Genomic DNA, 19,706 nt, shown 5'->3' on the forward strand with positions numbered 1-19,706 from the left:
CCCGAGCCAGCCGGCCAACGCCTGAGCCCTGGGCTCCCCAAGAATCAGGAGGCCCTTCCCTTCCAAACAGGACCAACAGGTTATGCCCCAGGATTACAAATCTCCTGAGAGGGGAGAGGGGAGGGGGGAGGGCTGGGGGAGGGGTTGTGAATTCTGGGACAGGGGCTGGCACAGCCTCCTAGCCCTGCTCCGAGAGGTCCCAGGTCCCAGCAGCAGGACAGCCCCAGCACCTCCCCAGGGCCCTTGATCCCCTCTTAGGGAAGGTGCTGGGCACCCTGGGCGGGTGTGGGCTTGTGTGCAGGAGTCCCACTGGGGAAGCCTTTCCCCAGGAGGCACTTGTAGGCATGGGGCAGGGTGGGGATTGGGGTGCCCTGCCCTCTCCCTGCTCCCCAGGCTACGCTCTGTGCCTCTGTGGGTGCTCCAACGGGCTGGGTCCGGAGGGATGGGTCTGGTGGGGACTGTGTTCAGGTGGATGCAGGCCCAGGGAGGGAGGGGTCTGGCCTCTGGCTCCCACCTGCACAGACATGGCATTTTCACACCCCGCTCAGGGCAGAGCCTGGTGGGTGCCCAGGACAGAACCAGGCACTAGAGGATGACATGGTCCAGAACTCGGGGAGCCCTCAATGACTCATGGGGAGGAGGTCCTGAGTTCAGAGAAGGCTTCCTGGAGGGGATGACCATTCAGCTGGGCTTAGAGGACAGGAGGGACACGGACACACAGATAGCTTTTAGTGTTCTCTTGGGGAGTCCTGAGGTTCCTTTTAGGGAGCCATGCAGATGTGCACACATTTATCTGTGGTCCACTTGTCCGTTGGACCTTAACGTGGTGCACAGGGCTGTGTAGCCTAGGCCATGCCTGGGAGGGCCCGGGTGACCAGGGCTTTGGTTGACCAGGATGAGGTTGACTGCCCACAAGGTTTGATATTGGGAAAGCTTTGGGTTTTAAGCCTTTTAGGCCTCTTTGCAAAGCGATTGATTCAGAGCACACAGGAAGCTAGACTTGAGCTTCTGAACCAGGAATGTAGATTTAGAGGCTCCTGAACACGACGAAGGTCTATCTTCTCAGTTTCTCCTTCTGTTCATCCTTCCACTATCATCCACTCATCCACCCGTCCGTCCGTCCGTCCGTCCATCCATCCGTCCGTCCGTCCATCCATCCGTCCGTCCGTCCATCCGTCCGGCCATCCATCCATCCGTCCGTCCATCCGTCCGTCCATCCATCCATCCATCCGTCCATCCATCCATCCATCCGTCCATCCATCCCTCTGTCTGTCCATCTGTCCGTCCATCCATCCGTCCGTCCGTCCGTCCAGCCATCCGTCTGTCTGTCCATCCATCATCCGTCCGTCCGTCTGTCCATCCATCCATCCATCCTCTGTCCATCTGTCCGTCCGTCCATCCATCCGCCCGTCCGTCCATCCATCCGTCCATCCGTCCATCCACCCGTCCATCCATCCGTCCACCCGTCCGTCGGTCCATCCATCCTTCCGTCCGTCCATCCATCCATCCGTCCGTCCGTCCATCCATCCGTCCGTCCATCCATCCGTCCATCCATCCATCCGTCCGTCCATCCATCCATTCGTCCGTCCCTCCGTCCATCCGTCCGTCCATCCATCCATCCGTCCGTCCGTCCATCCATCCGTCCGTCCGTCCATCCATCCGTCCACCCGTCCGTCGGTCCGTCCATCCTTCCGTCCGTCCATCCATCCATCCGTCCGTCCGTCCATCCATCCGTCCGTCCATCCATCCGTCCATCCATCCGTCCGTCCATCCATCCATCCGTCCGTCCCTCCGTCCATCCGTCCGTCCATCCATCCATCCGTCCGTCCGTCCATCCATCCGTCCATCCGTCCATCCACCCGTCCGTCGGTCCGTCCATCCGTCCGTCCGTCCGTCCATCCACTCATCCTTCCATCCCTCCTTCTTTCCCTCCCTGTTTCCGTCCAGTGGTCCATCTGTTCACCACCCCCCCCAGCTGTCCATTAAATCTCAACACTTTTACTAAGCAAACGGACATGAGTTAAAACACAACATTTCTTATTAAATCGTGAGCTTGTGGGAGCCATAGTCCACCTGGCTCTCTAGTTGTGCCCATACAAGGTGCGGCTCAGAGCGGGCTCCCAGGAATCTGAATGAATGAAAGTAGTCGAAAGCACTTGGACGGTTGTATGAATCCATTTGCTTTGAAACTATCTGTTTTCACCTTCCTAAAGGATTAGATAATTTGGGGTTTTGGCCGACTCGGATGCCACGTGGGTTTTGTACGTGGTGGCCCCTCTGCACTGCGTGGGGTTGCTTGTGCCTGAGTGAGCATGTGAGGACGGGCAGGTGCTGGGCTCGTGCTGGGCCGGTGGGCAGATGCCGGCGGAGAGGCCGGGAGGAGGAGGATGTGTGCCCGGGCGCAGGAGGCAGGATGGTGCCGGGCACAGACAGAGGCTTTGACCCAGGTCAGGTGTTCTCCAGTCCTGCGCCAGGATGGGTGATGGGTGGGGGTGGGGGATGTGAATTTCTCAGGGGAGCCCGCTCCCACCGGCCCCGGACGATTGAGGGACTGGGGTACAGTGGGGACTCTGGGCCTCCGGTTGGGAGGCGCAGGAGCGCGAGGAGGAGTAGACAGTCCACCCAGCGGGGCAGTTCTGGGCACCAGCCATGCACACGCGACCCAGCTCTGGTCTTGCGGCCCTGGGAGCAGAGCCGTGTGGGAACGGGCCTGAGGCCCTGTTCAGTGGCTTACTTTGGCCACGAGTAGCCGCAGTTGTAGGAGCTCCTGGGGTCCTGCTGACTCCCAGGCTGTGGGCGGGCCCAGCTCCTCACTGGTGGGTGTGATGGCTACAGGGTCCCCAGCTGGCCAGAGGCTCAATCCAGAGGGTTCCAGGCTCAGGAAAACCCAGGCTGAGGAGGGAAGGGCCCTGACACTGGAGATTCCGAGTGTGGGGCATGGAGCTCCCACAGACGCCTATGCACACATTAGTTGGCCCCTGGGGATGTGGGCAAGGGGGTGTGTGGGGTAGGGCATGTCATCAGCGAGGCCCGTGGAGACAGGGCCGACTGGCCAGCAAGGACCAGGGTGTTCCAAGTAGGCAGGTGTAAGGGGTCCTCTGGGGTCTGCCTGAGCCTCCTTCCTGCTCTGGGCTCTCCAACGGGCCTGCCCCTCCCAGGCGGGCTCAGAGACCTGGACGGTCTGTGCTCCTGGGGGCTCTGCCCTCTCGCTCCCCGGCTGGGAGCCCCTGGGGTTAGGCGGGGTCTGATTCCTTCAGCCCCGAGTGGTATCTGCCTGTGCGTGCCAGCTGTGCTGGGCTAGCGAGGACCGCGCCTCGGCCAGCTGCTGCGGTCACTCATGCCCACTGCCCTCCGGGCCACCTGTCTGTGGCAATCAGGGGGCCGAGGGCAGACGGGCCAGGCAGAGCTGGCCGGGTCCTCCCTGCCGTGTGACCAGGCTTCTGCCTGAATGTGTCTGTGAGGTCCATTCTGGGCTGACCTTGGACACCAGGGAGGGGGACCCTGGCACAGGCACTTTGGGGCTGAGAGGGCTCAGCAGGCAGCTGGGTGGTTCGGGCAGCTTCCGGTCATCTGTCTGGGCCCAGCGTTTCTAGCCGGTGGCCAGGCCCACTGCTGGGTGCAAAAGGGTTGTAGGGCCTAGTGGGGGGAGGGGAGGGGTGGGGGCAAAGGTCGCCACGGCTTTGCCCTCTGTCCCTACCCTGGGGCTGAAGACAGCCGCACCACAGGGGTTCCAGCCCCTTCCCCTGGAGGGTGCTGTAGAGAGAGGTGCACTTTCTGCCTGGGGGCAACCTCGATGGGGCTCTCCTGGTCCCCAGATGAGGCCTGCCAGCCCTCCTCACAGCCTGGGGCCTGGGGCCTGTCTTTGTGGGCTGAGGCTTCTACCCTTCCTCTGGAATGAAGGGCAGCACACGCGCGCGCCCGTGTGTGTGTGTGTGTGTGTGTGTGTGTGTGTGTGTGTGTGTGTGTGTGTGGCGGTGGGGGGGCCCAGTCCTCAGGCCTGGCCCCTGTCAGCCTATGACACCCTTAGTCCAGACCATGGCCACAGGGGAGAGGCAGAGCTACAAGATGGGGCTGGGGAGGAGTTTTGGGGACCCCCCACCCCCACCTGTGGGGATCCCAGTGGGAACCAAGCCTGCTCTTGGGGGCTTGAATGACCCCATTCTGCCTGGAAGTGTCTCCTGAGGCTGGGGCTGCGGACTGAGGCGGGGGCTCTGGGCGCCAGCGCCTCACCTGGGCCTGCTGGGCAGTGGCCCCCCCAGCTGCCCCTCCCTGCCACTCCTGGACCCCCTCAGTCACAGGCCAGCACTCGGCCTTTCGGGGGTCCCGTCCGTTCCTCCTCAGTTCTGGGGCCAGCCTGGGCTCCCTGACAGCAGCCCGATGGAGACCCGAGTCCCCACCCTGTCCCACTCCCCTGTCCCTGGCACCTGTTGACCTCTGACCCTTTCTCTCATCTCCCATCCCCAGGAAGCAACACCCTCCTCCCCAGTGCGGCCTGCAGATTCCAAACACGGGGCAAGGGCTCCCCTGTGTGGCCGCCCGGTCACACGGCCGCGCAGCTCCAAGGTCCTGTGACCTTCATCTTCCTCCGTACCGTGTGTCTGTGTACGTGAGAGGGAAGCGGACACAGAGACCGGGAGACGGAGAGACAGGCAGAGAGACGGCAGGAGCACGAGGCCACACCGCCACACGCCTGCCGCCCTGGGCGCCCAGCCCGCTGTAGACAGAGAGCCTCGTGCCCCGAGTGAGTGGCCCCTACACTTCCCGGGCTTGCGGGTGGGACGTGGATGGCCCGCTTCCCTCCTCGGGGCCAGACCGAGACCCCTGCCGGCATCAGGCCCCGCCTGGCCCCCACCCCATGTGGGCCGGAAAGTCACAGGCCCGCCGCGGCCTTGCCCAGCCCGGATGTGATGGCCTGACAAGCCAAGAGCGGACGCTTCCCGCCAACCAGGCAGGAGTCTCGAGAGCCTCCCGGTGGTGGCAGAGGCAGCCTGGCCCCATGCAGTCCAGAGCCCCGGGTCCTACCCCCGCCACTGCCGTTCCAGACCCCGTTCCGCATCAGTCACGTGGGGGTGATAAGGGCCCCCACCGGATTGTAAAGCCCCGAAAATGCCTGGATGGCTGGTGGTGGGTGGGTGGGCCGGGCAGACCCCAGAGGGAGTGGGGGGCCCTGAGGGAGGGCCGGACTCCCGGCTCAGAGAACTCTGGGCGGTCCCTCGCTCCTCCTAGCTGTCCGGGGCTGGCTGGACACCTGTGACATACTGACCTGTGTTGTTGGCCCCAGCCTGGAAAGCAGCGCCCACTGACCTCCAGTGGTTGGGTTTACAAGTCCGGCCTGTAGCCCCGGATCTGGGAAATGGGGACCCTCACCCTCCACCCCTCCAGCAGGCCCAGGGCCCTGCCAGGGAGCCCAGACATCTCTGCACGGACTGCAGGCTTCCGCCGCCCCCAGCTGCCTGCTGGACCCCCCCCAAGGCAGGCTGCCTCCTTTTTCTCAACCAGACCCCCCACCACCAAGGGGCGGGCGGGGAGGGAGCTGATGCCCCAGACGGCCGCGTGGGGGAGCCAGTCTGCAGGGAAAGAGCTGGCGGTCAGGGCGTCTCCCGGCCACCGCACCCAGGGACTCTCGTGGCCTGGCAGAAGCAACCCGGCCTGTCACCGCCCCAGGAAAGCTGCAGCCCCCGAAGCAAGAGGAGGCTGGACGGGCGAGGGGCACTGCCGGGCACAAGCTGGAGCGTGCGCAGCCCCGTCCGTTCGGAGCCCGTGGCTGCGAGCGTGGCTGGAGCCCTGCCCTCCGGGGTCCGGTGGATGCGGTCTGGGCAGCGGGGGCCTGAGAGGTGTGGGGGTGCACGGGGCAAGCTCCAGGAGCACGGGAGGGTCTGAGCACCCAGTCCCCTTCTCGTCCCGCCCCCAGTGTGCTCACCCGAGAAAGCACCGCCCCTCCTCATCCCCACAGACTCAAGTGGGCTCACCCTCTTCCCCGCAGAGACTCCCACACATGCCCCCTACGATACCCCACGGCAGACCCTCCAGACCCCCCAGAAACACCACATCGTCCCTCCGTGGGGACACCCCCCCCCACCACCGGACGTAGGACCTAGCACCCAGAGAGGGCCACAGATGGGTCCCCCCCGACCCGTGCTGACTGGCTGAGGGCTGATCCCAGACGCAGCTGCTTACGGAGGACCAGGACCCCGAGGCTCCTCTGTCTGTTGCCCCTTCCCTTCCCAGGACCGGCCTCTGCTCCCTTGCGGGCATCACCACCTCTCTCAACAGGTGCGTAGCCACACGCACGCACACACACCCACGCACATGCGTGCACACAGGTACGCACACACCCACGCATGTGCACACCCTCGCACACGCACACACACAGCCACACACACTCACATACCCACGGCACTCACACAGGGACGTGCGCGCTCACAGACACAAACACACGCACACACACACCCCCACGCACACACGTGCTCGCAGGTGAGTGCACACGCAGACACACGCAGTCCGCAGATCACAGCTGTGCCCAGAAGCACCACCACTGGACGGGTCCCTGGGCGCAGGGTCCTGGGTCCTAGAGAGACCAGGGTGGGTCTGCTGTTCCGCCAGGGGAGAAGCACTGGGCCGAGTCCAAAGGGCCCCAGGCTGGTGACATGAGGAGGGTCCTGTGTCCCTCAGCCGGCGCCCAGGAGGTGAGCAGACGGCAGGGTCGGGGTCATCGCCGGCCGAGCTCTGCTTCCCTTCCGGCGCTCGTGGCTGTGTGGGTGAAGCAGAGCCTCCTCGTGGCCTGCAGCCCCCCCCCCCGCCCCCGCGCATGGAGGAGGCGAGCTCGCGCCCTGCCCCCTGCTCCCCCTTCGCTCCCACCCCTCCCCCTTCCCTGCGGTCCCTGCTGCCCCGCCCTGGACCCCAGGACTCTGCACTGTCCTTCCCCCTCTCCCCAGCTCCCCTCGCCCCCGACTCCTGGTGGCAGAGCAGAGTCACCTGTCAGGGTGACATAAAGCAGGGCCGCCTGGTGCGCAGCTGGAGAAGCAGAGCGGCTCCACGCTGCCCGCCGGCAAGGTCAGGTTGCACGCCCGGGAGAGAGTGCCGTGCGCCCGCACCAGCGCTGCCGGAGGGGGCGGGCTGGGGGTGCCGGGACCCTGGGCTGGCTGCCTTCGCTCCCAGCCATCACCGCCCGCCCGCTTCCCCTCCGACTCCCACCGCAGCCTGCAAGCTGAGCCCCTGCATGGGGGTCAGGCCCCGAGGTCCATACGGGAGTGGCTGAGCAAGGCCTTCTCTCTTCCCAGTGTCGGGGACAGCCCTGTCTGGCCTGCGAACAGCCCGCGGGCCTGGGGCCGGGCCTCCTTCCTGCCAGGGGGCATTGAACCCCGGACCCTAGACCCCGTGCTGGGGGCAGGAGAGCTCAGAATGGCCTTCCTGAGCCCTGGGTGGGCAGGGGCTGGGCTGGCTGTCACCGTGGAAGTGGGAGGCCTGCCGTCCCTGCTGGCAGTGGGCGGTCCCTGTCTCCCACGGGCCCGTGCACCCTGCTGCTGAGTCGTCTCGGCCTAGAGGCTGCTCCCCCGAGGAAGACTGCCTGGGTCCCTGGAGCCCAGCAAGGTGCCCCCTGCCCTCCACTCGCCCCTGTCAAGCAAGGGTGAGTTTGGGAGGGCCTGAGCCTTCTTGTTCCGTCCGGGAGAGCCCCAGTGCAGTGGGAGCTGGCGACAGGCCTGCTGTCGAGGGAGGTGACCCAGGAGCCCTGGGCAGGAGGCCGCCCGCCACCCACGGGGTCTGCACCAGGAGCAGCTGACCACCCAGCGGGGAGTGCCCGGAGCCTCAGCTTCTGCCCCGTCCTCTGGGCCATGGAAACCCCTCCTTTGGTGTGGGATATGGTGGGAGCCCTGGCCTGGGGGTGGGGGCCTCTCGCTGCCTGGCCACGGAGACAGGGTCAGGTCCCAGCCTGGAGGGGGCGGCCCATGGAGCGCAGGTCCCTTTTGTCCGAGCCATGGAGCTGCCGCGCACCACTGGTCCTCTGTGCCGCAGTGGCGGGGGCGGGGGGGGGGGTTAGATCTCTAGGGCCACAGAGATGTCACGGAGACACCAGCGTCCTGGAGCCCTGTGCATGGCCACGCGGGACACACCACGACCCCATTCGCCTCCTGCCTGGAAGAGTAAGAGGCCCGAAGAGCTGCGTCCCTCCCGGGCACAGCGACTGCCTTGAGCTGGGGTCTCACGCCAGGAAGATTTCCTACCGCGGCCGCACACTGGGGTCTCCGCACAGGGCGCCCCGGTGTGCCCGGGCTCCTGGAGGGGCCTGCTTTCTGTTTTAGGGGCACTGGAGGGATAACCTGTCCTTTTCTCCCCTGCGTCTCTGCATCTGTGCGGTTTTCCCAATGAGCGTGGATGACTCTGATAATCAGTTAAAACTTGTTCTTCGGTAACAAAAATAAAGCCACAAACATCCCATCGGCCCGACTCCCAAAGGGTTCCCAGTGCCCGGAGAAAATTTCGGCAACCGAGGGACCTGGTGGGAAATTCAGTTTCTTTCTGCTGTGGCACCCGCCCCCCCCACAGCCCCCAGGGCGCCTTTCCGGGGCCAGCCTGGTGTCCAGTAGCTGGGAGTCTGGAGGCCACGGTGCAGACGCCCGGGACAGGCACCTGCTTCTCTCCCCCGCCGTCGAGCCCCGCCCCCGTTACGCGACCCCCTCAAGGAGGCCCGTCAGATGAGCAGAGCCCCGGGGGGCCTCTAGATTTCCATGTCCCTGCAATTACTCTGCGGTGTGCGTGTGAGGAGTCAGGGTGCTGGGCCGCCCGCCGCCCCAGGCTCGATGGTGGACAGATAAGAGAAGCAGTGACGTTCCTCTCTGCTATTACAGGGATCCGTTTCCGCAGATATGGCCTGGGCTGGGGGGCGCGTTCCTAAACGCTGCCAGGGCCGCTCTGGGATGTCAGCAGGGCGCCTCCGCTCGGCCGCACCCCGGGCCACGCTCCCCTCCCCCTGGCCACCCTGCACCCTTTAAAGCAGGGCTGGCGTGGGCAGACGGTGTGGCCCACCGCTGCGGGGAGGGGAGAGCTGGAGGGGACCGTTGCAGAGGAGGGAGGAAGGACCGGAGATGCTCGGGACGACGCCCTGGGCGGGGAGCGCGGAAGGGCGGGCGGCCGCGCCCCGTGCCCTTCACCCCTCGCTGCTTGTTTTCTCTCGTTCTAGTCACTCTGCCGTGCAACAGCCATTATCGCAAAATCAATACACGGTCTCGACGCTCTCGGTGCAGAGGAAATGAAACGGAGCCTGGCCATCTGGAGGGACGGGGCACTCTGCCTCCCCCGCGGGCCCCCAGGCTGTGCCCGCCCTGGCTCGGGTTTGAAGTTCCTAATCCGATCACAAGGCACCGCCGGTTCCCGGAGGCTGGGCGGCCGCCTCTGCCCTCTGTGCTGGGCAGGAGCATCCCCGGGCTGATGGGGAAGGACTCTTCCTTCCCTCTCTGCCTGCAAATGAGACCAGGGCGGAGAGCATCTCTGCCGCTCCGTCCCTGGGCTGGGCTGGGCAGTGTGACTGGGCCCTCCGCCCCAGGCATCTCTCCACTGTCTGGGAGGGAGGGTCTAGGCTGGAAGATAAGGTTCCCCGGGGACTGCCCCCTTGGCTTGGCACCCTTGGGGACCACAGCGATCAGCCCACAGGGATGGAGGGAGGGCCCCTCGGGCGTGTGTCTCTGTGCACCCCACGGTGGGCCTGTGTGCCTCGTGCCCACCTGGGCTCCTAGAGAGGGGCTGCTGGCTCTGCCAAGGTGGCCAAGACGGACAGCCTTGACCCCAGCTCAGCCCTCCCTGCCCCCGGGGGACGCTGGCCAGTCGGGACCGAGGAGTGTGAAGTGGAAGTCAGCCCATCCCTGTGTGCATGGGCGCCCTTTCCGCTCCGAGCCGTGGATGTCCACGCACAGGCTCACAAGAGCCGGAACCAGGCTCCCGGGGGAGGGGCCTCCCCAGCAGCCCGCGCGGAGGGCGCCCAGCATGCGCGTGTGTGTGTGTGCGTGCGTGTGCGCACGTGCGTCCATGTGCGTGAACATCGTCGACGCTGACCTGAGGAGCTGATCCCAGAGAGCGGTGCCCGCCGAGCCTGGCCCCGGGCGGTCTCCAGCGGCACTGATGCAGCAGGCTCTCTGCGGAGCCCCTCCGGCGCGACCCCCGGTGCACAGCCCCCGGGGCACTCAGGCAGGTTCAGTCTTCTGCCCTCTGGCTCCCTCCACAGTGGCCGCTCCTGGGGGACACGTGCAGGAGGCACTACTGGGCGGTTTGTAATTTGGAGGACGGCCAGGGGGCTCACGTGCTCGGGGCACCCACAGACACCCCTTGCAGCGGCGGCGGGCGCCCCTTAGAAGACAAGCGCCCCTGGGGATGGAGGTCCTTGTCCATTCCAACTGACGTCCAAAAAGATCTGGGGATCTGTTCATGGGGTCCAGGGAGGCCCCTCCTCTGGGATCGCAGGCTGGAGGGGTGCAGGCAGAGGGGATGGGGAGTTCCAGAGACAGGGCGGGGGTGCGGTCTGGGGTTGCGTGCCAACGAGGTCACGCTGTCGCTGCCTACAGGCCCCGGGAGCCCCAGGTGGCGCTTGAGTGAGAGTGTGACGGGGCAGTGAACTTGGTGGGATCCCCGGGCACCGGTGTCAGAGGACGTTGGCGGGGAGGAGGGAGGAGTGGCTGGCAGGAGCGGAGAGGCCTCCAGATGCCGCTCGGGGGTCCTGGCCCACCTAGTGCGTCTCAGGGTTCGGTGGTATAAGCCACGTAGACCCCAAGGGCCTGTGGGGCTGTGGGTTGGCCCAGGCCGATGGGCCAGTGTGGGCCTCGGGGAGGAGGTTGATCAGGTGGGGCGCACGAGGCCCCACTACAGGGATCCCCACCCAGGTACGGCCAAGGCCAGGGGAGGGGGGCCGGGATGCTGGGCACAGAGGAAGGGCAGACGCAGGTTGTGAGGAGCCAGGCCCCCCAGGACCCAGGTGATAGTGGGGCAAGCCTGCAAGGGGTCCTCCCGCCAGAGGAGGTCATCTGGAGTTCCCGTGTCCCCCCAGCTGGAAACCGTGAGATCTGATCCCGCAGGCCCCCCAGGTCCGTCCCTAATCCCCCGCTTCCGTGGGCGTCTGCGAAGGTGGATTGAGTTTCTGCAGCTCCTTCTCTACAACAAAGGCCTTGGGCTCTGGTGTCCTCGGAAAGGTGATTGCTGGGCCTGGAGACCGGCTGCCCAGACCGAGCCCCCAGACAGTCTGAGCTCTGGGGGTCCCGGGCGCAGTCCCAGGCGGTCTGGGCAGAGTTAAGCCTCTCACGTGACCGAGGGGGGCCGGAATGGCTGCCCCCCCCCAGCAGAGAGAGGGGCACGGGGCTCCATCCGCCGTGTCTTGGGGGATGCGTCTGGTCTATCTCAACGCTTGTCACCCTGATGGAGTTTCTCTGCCTTTCATAACCCTTGACCCTCTTGATAAACATCGAAATCTTGGCATCCGCCCCAAGAGGTCGTGCCCCCCGTGACGGGCCCCGCCGCGTCCATGGGGACTTGGGACTGGACTCGGGACTGCTCTCCCCAATCCGGAAGATCCTGCCGAGGCTCTGTCCTGCACTCTGCAGCCGCTGGCGGTGGTGGCGGCGTTCTCGTCCGAACGCAGAATCAGGGGCGACGGTGATTCGGGAACACGGGGTCCCCCGAGCTGCCACGGGGAGTGGGGCAGACTGCATTTCCCTTGAGGGGGCGCGTCTCCCTTTGGGCCGGGGCTCCTAGACATGGCCCAGGTGGCCAAGACCACGGCGAGAAGGGCCAACAGCCTGACCACGAAGAAGCCTACGGGCTGGGCGCGGGGAAGTGTTCTGGCAGGACAGGGAGGGTGTCCTGGTCAGACATGGGGGTCCTCCGTCTGCCCATCTCGGCACAGAAGGCACGAGCACCCACGGGGCTGAGAGAGACGGAGGAAGCGGTCGTGCAACAGATGGATGTGACCAGGGAGCGCGAGAAGGACGGCCCGGTGTGTCCCACCGCACGCCCAGGACTTGAGCGAGACACCCAGTCTTCCACGCCGGCTGCTGGGCAGGACGTGGCCCTCCGGCCCTCCTGGCAATGACGGTGTGCGGGGTGGACGCGGGCAGACGCCAGGCTCCTAGGAAAGCCTGAGATCCATCCCGCCCTGCACGCTCGGGCACTAGGAGGTCCATGCCCTGGGGACCCTGGTTTTCCGTGTATGTGTGTGTGTGCGCGCGCACTTGTGTGGATGGGCCCAAAGGACAGTCTGTTATTGCTTCTGTAACTGAAACACCATAATGCAGACGTACTGAAACTAAAACCCTCCTGCACCACAGGCCCCCGAGGTAAAACACGGAGCTTCCGTGTGTTCCGCCACTGAGGGCTGCCCCAGAGCACAGGAAGTAGGGACGCGTGTGGACGCTTGCACACCCGTGTTCACAGCCGCTGACCCACGGGAGCAGCCCCCGCATCCACTGACGGACGCGCAGATACACGTACTGCAGACTGTCCCTCGGCCTGAACACGGAGGGACACGCTGACACCGGCCACAGCTGATGGAGCTGGGGGACGTGATGCGGAGTGAAACAGGCCAGACACAGAGGGACAAACACTGCGGGATCCCACCCAGATGGGGTCCCTGGAGTCTCCAGATTCGCAGGGACAGAGAGTAGACGGTGGGCGCCGGGGAAGGGAGGGGGGTCGGAGTCTCCAGGGGACAGAGAGTGGACAGTGGGCCCCGGGGCCGCGAGAGGGATGGGGGTCGGTGTCTCAGGAGGACAGAGTGTCTATTTGGAACTTGGATAGCTCTGGTGATGAACAGTGGGGACAGCCGTACAACAGTGTGAACGTGCTTAGTGCCCGGGGCTGTGGGTTTAGAGATGGTTAAATGGTTGTTTTTATGTTATACGTATTTTACCATGATTAAAAAAAATAAATAATAATTTTTTCAAAACCAATAGTTCGAAGAGCATTTGGGCTGGAGAACAGCTGTGGGCGGGGCGGGCAGGAAGCCACACTGGGCCTCCCGCTGGGCCTCTGGGCACCTTGCCTGGCACAGACCGCGAGGGTGGTGCACCTGGGGCGTGGGGAGGGACAGCGGCGCGCGGGGGTGGGGCAGTCCCCGGGCAGCCTCCAGGTGATGCCCGGAGCGGTCAGGAGTGAGGGCCCAGCAGTCTCCCCGGCCACCGGGACGCCAGCACCCCGCCTCGTCACCAGCTGCCCTGCTGCCCCCTGAACCTCTCCCTTCGGTCATTTAACAGACACCTGGGGCCCGCTGTGTCGGGGCTGGGACATGGGACAGTGGCGCCCACAAGGACACACGAAGAGCCAGAGTGCTGGAAGGTTCGTTCCCACGACAAGACCTGCAAGGGCCCCTGTGTTCTCAAAGAGCACCCAGGCAAGGATTGTAGGGTGACCCAGCGAACGTGGGGGTGCGTGCCGCCGGCCCCTGCTCCCCACGGCACCATTTCCCGGAGCCAGGCCTCGGCTCTGCCGGCTCTGTGGTCCCCACACTGGGGTGGGAGCTGAGGCCCTGCGTGGCCCCCACAGGAAAGCTGTTGCAAGCTCTTGGTCTGGGGCGGGGTCCGCGCCCGGTGGCCGGTGGCCGGAGGGAGCCAGCTCCGCGAGGACGAGTTTATTGGAAACCGGAGATCAGATGGGCTGCGGCTGTCAGCGGAGCTCATCCTGGGCCCCAGAGTCATCACGAATAAGAAAGCGCAGATAAGCCGTGTCTAAATATCACAGGCGAGCAGGGTCAGCGGAGCGCAGCCTGCAAATGTCAGCTGGGGGGGCGGGGATCGCACCCCGGATTAGCGGGAGGCACGGACTGGCACGCGCCTGCTGCGGGAGGGAGCCCGGAGCGCTGAGGGTTACTGCAGCCAGCGGGGGAGTCCGGGGGGGGCTCTGTTTCAGCTCTGTTGCCCCTGTCCCCCAGGGAGAGGGTGCCTGCTGCGTGGGAGGCTGGGGGAGGAAGCTGAGCTTGGCCCAGGAGGGGGACACATCCAGGTCCCCACCCGAGCGGGAGCCAGAGCCGGGCTGCCCACGGAAGACCCCGGCAGGGGGAGGTGGCGGGGTTTAGGGAAGCCGCAGGACGCCTGGTGGCCTCTGACTGGGCTCCTCTCCCCGCAGGATGGGGTGGGGCAGCCAGTGCAGGCGGTTCTCTCTGTGCCTCACATGTAGCTGGCGCCCTGGCCCCCCGTTCTGCACAGAGCCAGAGGGAGGAAAACGGGTCTCCTGCGGGCAGACAACGAGGACAGATGTGTGCGTCCAGCATTCCTGAGCCTCCCTGCGGACCAGCGCACTCCCCAGGGGTGGGAGTGGTCCGCACAGCTCCATCCCCAAAATGTCAGTGCAGGGGGCCAAGGCGGCCCTCAGAGCAGCTCCGCACGCTCACTCACTGAAACAAGACAGAGAGCAGGCAGGGGCAGCCCAGCCCTCCCTCGCTGGGAAGGCAGGTGGTGAGCCTTCGTGGGGCCGCGGGTGGATGGGGAACCAGTGGAGGGGGCAGGAAGCACGGCAGGGGTGCGTGGGGCCCAGGGGTGCAGGCACATGGGCCCTTTGGGTGCTTCCAGCGGGTAGGCCGGAAGAGGGCCAAGGAGGCACTGGGTGCCTTGAGTAAGCGGAGCCGAGCAGAGCCTGGGGGGCCCCCAGGGACCCTCACCGGCTGCCCTGATGTTCAGTTGAGACATTCAGCTGCTGTGCTCTGGGCACATCAAGCCGAGCGCTTTGTCTCCTCCTGAGTTTTGGCCCCTCTGCCTCTGTTAATGCAGCCCGGCCGGGCAGGCACGTAGCCGGAAGCTGGCTTCCCCCACCAACCCCCGTAGGATGGGCGGGGTCAAGGGACAAGGGACGAGCAGCCCCTCACCGCCCAGAGCAGCGGCCCTGGACAGGTGACTGGGACCCCAGGGCTGGTGGGGGGCAGCGCGCATGATGTCAAAACCCAGCTGTGCCCCCCCCCCCCGTGACTAATGAGAACAGCATGTTGTTGCTCTTGTCTCCAGCGGGCGGCTCGGCTGTCAGCTGACTGGGAGCCGGTGGGAGGGGGCGGCAGGCCGGCTGAGTCACTGCGGGGGACCAGGCAGGGTCGAAGGGAGGGACCCCGAGACACCCAGAGCTCCCAGCAGGAGGCTGAGGCCCCGACCGTGGCGTGGAGCCGGGAGCTGCCCCCTGGGTCAGCGGCCGTGGCCGGTCAGGCCTTCTGAGCCCCCGTGGCCCGCCGCAGGGACGCACAGGCTCCTGCAGGACCCGAGCGCGGGCGCTCCCGCGGGCACATGCATGCACGGACCGCTGGAGTCACCGGCTGAGCTCCTGAGCGTGGCGTCCTGAGCCCAGGCAGGCGTGTGGCCGGGGCGCTCAGGACCGTGCGGCACCTGCGAGGCACTGGGAGGCGGCTTCGGCCGGAGCCGGGGCGTGCGGTCAGCATCTGCCCCTCGAAGGCGCGCGGGCAGGGAGGAGTCAGGGTGCTCTGTGGGCTGGGAGTCCTGGAGCCCTCAGACACCTCTCGCCGCCGGGGCCGCCTGACTCCGGGGCCTCTGGGACCTGCCCCTCCATCCCCTCCCCTCCTTCCCCCAACCCTTCCCCGCCTTGGTCCCGGGACCTTCTGGGCACCTGGTTTCCCTTGCCTGGAAGCCCCCGGCCTGTCCCCTGGGCCTCAGCACATCCTGCGGTTCCTTCTTCCCCGCTTCATGCGGGGTCTGCTCTGATCACACTCGGTCCTGCCCTCCCTTCCACGTCGCACGGGGGGGCCCAGCCTGCCTGCCCTGCTCCCGGCCCTGGCTGGAAGGACCCTAGGACAGGCACTCTTAGGGAAGGCGTGGAGCGCTTTTCCAGAGTCCTGAAAGCACTAATCCCAGGGGTCAGTGGGACCTGGTGTCCCTCCTCCCCATGGGGATGGGACAGGGGGCAGAGCCAGACTCCCCCCCCTGCCCCACAAAGGTGGATTGCCAGCCCTGAGCCAGGAGCCCAGCCTTCTGTCAGGCATGGCATAACCCCCGCCCCCCGGCCCCCCACCCCCATGGGAAGAGAGCTCAGAGAAGAGCAGGAGGGAGGTCTCCCTGGAGGAGGAGGCAGCCGTCGGGCCTTGGGGCCTGGCAGGAGTGTCCTGGGTAGGGAGCCTGGAGGGTCACTGCAGGGGCCAGCATGGTGGGGGAGGGGGCAGGGGAGACAGGGCAGACTCCCCCTCTGTCTCTTCCTGCAGGTCTGACTTCCAAATGCCCAATTATCCTGAGTGCATCCGATCGACCGTGGGACAGCGGCTCCGGGTTCGACCTGCTGTGCGGCCCCGCCACCCCGCACCCCCGCGCGCCGGCTCGCCCGGCCGCTCGGTTCCATCCGATGGCCTCGTTAGAGCTAATTGCTCTGACATTTCAGCTCTGACAGGGCTGGTGTGACAGGCGTCTCAGGTCTCCTTCCGGCTTGGGGGAAAGTGGGCGACTGCTCCCCGGCCTGTCCCCAAACGTGGGGCAAGGCCCCAGAGCCCCTGCGCTGGGCAAAGCTGGAGGTGGGTGGCCCCGGGCAGGAAGCACGGGATGCAGCCCCCAAGGTCCACGGGGGCCCAGGGCTGCATGACACCCTAAGTGCCCTACAAGGCCTCAGAGGGGTGTGGTGCGGCCCCTGCAGGCCTGTATTCCGGGAGCAGGGACCCCGGTCCCAGGCTCTGGGCTCTGGGAAGGGGGATGCCCTGGGCCCCGGGACCATGTGTCCCATGGGCGTGCACCTCTCCCAGGACACGAACGACGCCCACTGACAAGGACTTCACCGGCTCACGCCGTGGAAGCAACCTTTGGCCCCGGACTGCTGGGGAGCGTGGACCTCAGACTCTTGGCAGGTGGTTTTTGATGGCTGTGCCCTGCAGAGCCCCCGCGTGAGGACCCCCAGAGAGCTGCCCCCCTCAGTTCCCCTTTGCAGCTCAGACCCCGCCCTCCTGTGGGTGGGGGAGGAGACGAGGCAGCGTGCCTGCGGGAGGGGGAGCAGCCCTGCCCTCGCACAGGCCCCACAGCCCCGAAGCCCCGCCCCTGCCCCACGCCGGGTGCCTGGTCCATGCCAGGGAGACGCTCGCTGTCATCATGGGCCATCACGTCCTCTGGGGGCCCGGGCGCAGAGACCGCGAGAGCCAGCACCCAGTTCAGCACCTGTCCCGAGGGCCCGGCCTGATGGCTCTGATCATTCAGGGTGACCGGAGGGGCGGGGGGGCTGCACAGGGGCTGGTCCCTCCTCCTGATGAGGCCCCAGAGCACACCTGCACCGCCCTTGGCCCCAACCCCTCTGCTCATCACCCTGCCCCCACCCCGACACCCGCTCATGGCCCAGAGCTGTCTGGGCTGCAGGGACCCCGTGTCCTCCTCTGGTGCCGCCTCTTCTGCAGTGGTGTGGGGCAGGGACCGCTGGTCTCCGTCTGCCCCTTAGATCCCTCCCCGTGTGGCCCGAGACCCTGCATCCGCAGAAGGACCACGTCTGGGAGCTGGCGGTCCTGGGCCTGAGAGACTGCAGCACCCAGAGAAATCACCCGCCTGGGGCCTCAGTGTCCCATCTGCAGAATGGGTCTATGGAAGCCTCAGCTGACTTCAGGCAGGCGCTGCAGATCTCCCTCTGGGCTTGAGCCCGGGAGACCCCGGCTGCAGGGGGCCTGCGGGCAGGTTCGAGGACGAGACAGTGTCTAGCCAGGAGAGAAGATGCTGCCTGGGGTGACCTGAGGGTGTGGAGGAGGGGCCCGGACGGAGCCCAGTGTGGTCGGACAGCCCTGTAGGGCGGGAGTGTGGGAGAAAGGCTTCCCAGGATGGACCCCTGTGTGCGTGGACAGACAGACACCAGGCGGGGTAAAGCCGGAGGCCAGCAGGTGCAGGGTGCCCATCAGGAGGGTGTCCGTGACTTCTGCCTTCCTGCCCACGGCCACCTGGCCCCGGGGAAGGAAGCTTAGCTCCCACGGAGCTTCCGCGCACGCCCACGCCGGCTCAGGTAGGCAAAGGAATTAAAAAACAATATTCGTGTCAGCAGAAGACATTTGCCGAAAGGTTAAATCCACACTCAGCTGCTCGTCCGTCCTGGGCGGCGCTGGACCCCCCCTTGCCCGGCGCCCCCTGGGCAAAGTGGGGGGCCTGCATCCGCATCCCTAAGGAGTCCCTGGCAGCCCACCCTGGAGGGGGCAGAAGAGAGCCTGCTCAGAGTTCTAGGAGGCCTGCGTGCTGGCTGGGGGTCCCAGGGGCTCGGGGGTGCTGCTGGGGCAGTGGGAGTGGACAGGCCTCTGGGTTAGTGCCCTGGGGTAGATCCTGGCCCTGGCCACACCCTGGAGGTCTCAGAGCAAATTCTTCCAGTGTCTTCAGGGAATACAGACATCCCCACGGAAGACCTGCTGGGGCCTGGCTGCTGAGACGTGCCCTTGAGCCCCGCACCTAGGCCATGAGTCAGGCCGGCACCCAGACAAGGCACCAAGAGATACAGGGGGCCCGGCAGCCGGGGTCCTGGCCTCGGGGTGTTTGCAGAGGCGGAGGAAGGAGCCAGGGGAGCGGAGGAGGGAACAAGAAAGGGTAGGCGTCACAGGATGAACGGGGGCTGAGCTGGGCTTTGTGGAATGCATAGGAGCTCACCAGGAGAAGAAGGGGGTGAATGTGGCACACTGGGTATCATGGACCCCCAGGCCCTCCTGGAGCAGCAAGTGGGGACAGCCGCGGGTGAGAAGAGCAGCAGGGGGAGCTGGGAGGAGGCGCGTCCCCCGCACTGTCGCAACTCCCCTGCACTGACGCAGCTCCCCTGCACTGACGCAGCTCCCCTGCACTGACGCAACTCCCCAGCTGCTTCCAGAGGACCGCGGGGAGCCAAAGAGGGTGGGGAAGTCAGAAAGTACCGTGGTCAGACCAGTTTGGGGGGAGGTCCTGGAGGAGAGGGGTGGCCAGCCAGGAGCGGACCTGTGGGGGTAAGGACGGGCAGTCCGGGAGCCATCGCCCTGGTCTGCCCGACGGCAGGAGGCACACCTCCTGCGGCAGCCCCGTCAGGCAGGGCGGTGTCCCGGTGGGGGGTCCTCCCCTCTCTCTACACACCTCCCAGGTAGGCTCTGGCTAGACTGTCGCTGCTGACCCCACAGAGCCCAGGGCACCAAGGAGACGCGCCTCCAGAGAGCGCCTTTCCCAAGAGGAACTTGTCTCCAAATCGCCGAGGAGCTACTGGAGGTCTTGGCCAAAATGTCCCTGCCCTGCGGCCCACAGCTGTCCCTGGCAGGTTGACGCAGAGGCTCCCCTCCTGGCCCCCCGGCCCCGGGACCAGGACCCTTGGCACTCGGGGATGGGTGTGTTCCTGGAATGAGAAATGGTCAGAGTGAGGGGACCCGGGGGGGGCGGGGGGCCTTGGGTGGGCCTCAAGAGGGTGGGCTGCTGGCCCGAGGAGACGGGACACAGAGACCAGGGGACGGTTGTCACCGCTGTCCCTCCCTCTGCTTCCCAGGCTCCTCACACTGGAGGGACGAGCCCTTCTGGAACGTTCCATGTCTCACTGGCTGAGCCTGGGGATCCCGGCCCAGGGAAACGGGACGAGGGACCCGTGGCGCTCCTGTGGGCGGCATCGGAGGGAAGCCGGCCGGGCGCCTTGCTCGCAGCCCGGTGAAGAGCCTTCTGGAAAAGCAGACATGCTCCCGGCATCTGAGGTTCGAGCCGGTTTCTCCTCTCGGGGGTCTCCGGGCCGCCTGCCACGTGCACTCTCGGGCACCCAGACAGCACCTCCCTGTGTGCCCTCTGTCTCCCCACAGGGCG

This window comes from Mustela erminea, chromosome 9 (genome assembly GCF_009829155.1).
Source record: "Mustela erminea isolate mMusErm1 chromosome 9, mMusErm1.Pri, whole genome shotgun sequence".
In the NCBI taxonomy this organism is placed as follows: Eukaryota; Metazoa; Chordata; class Mammalia; order Carnivora; family Mustelidae; genus Mustela; species Mustela erminea.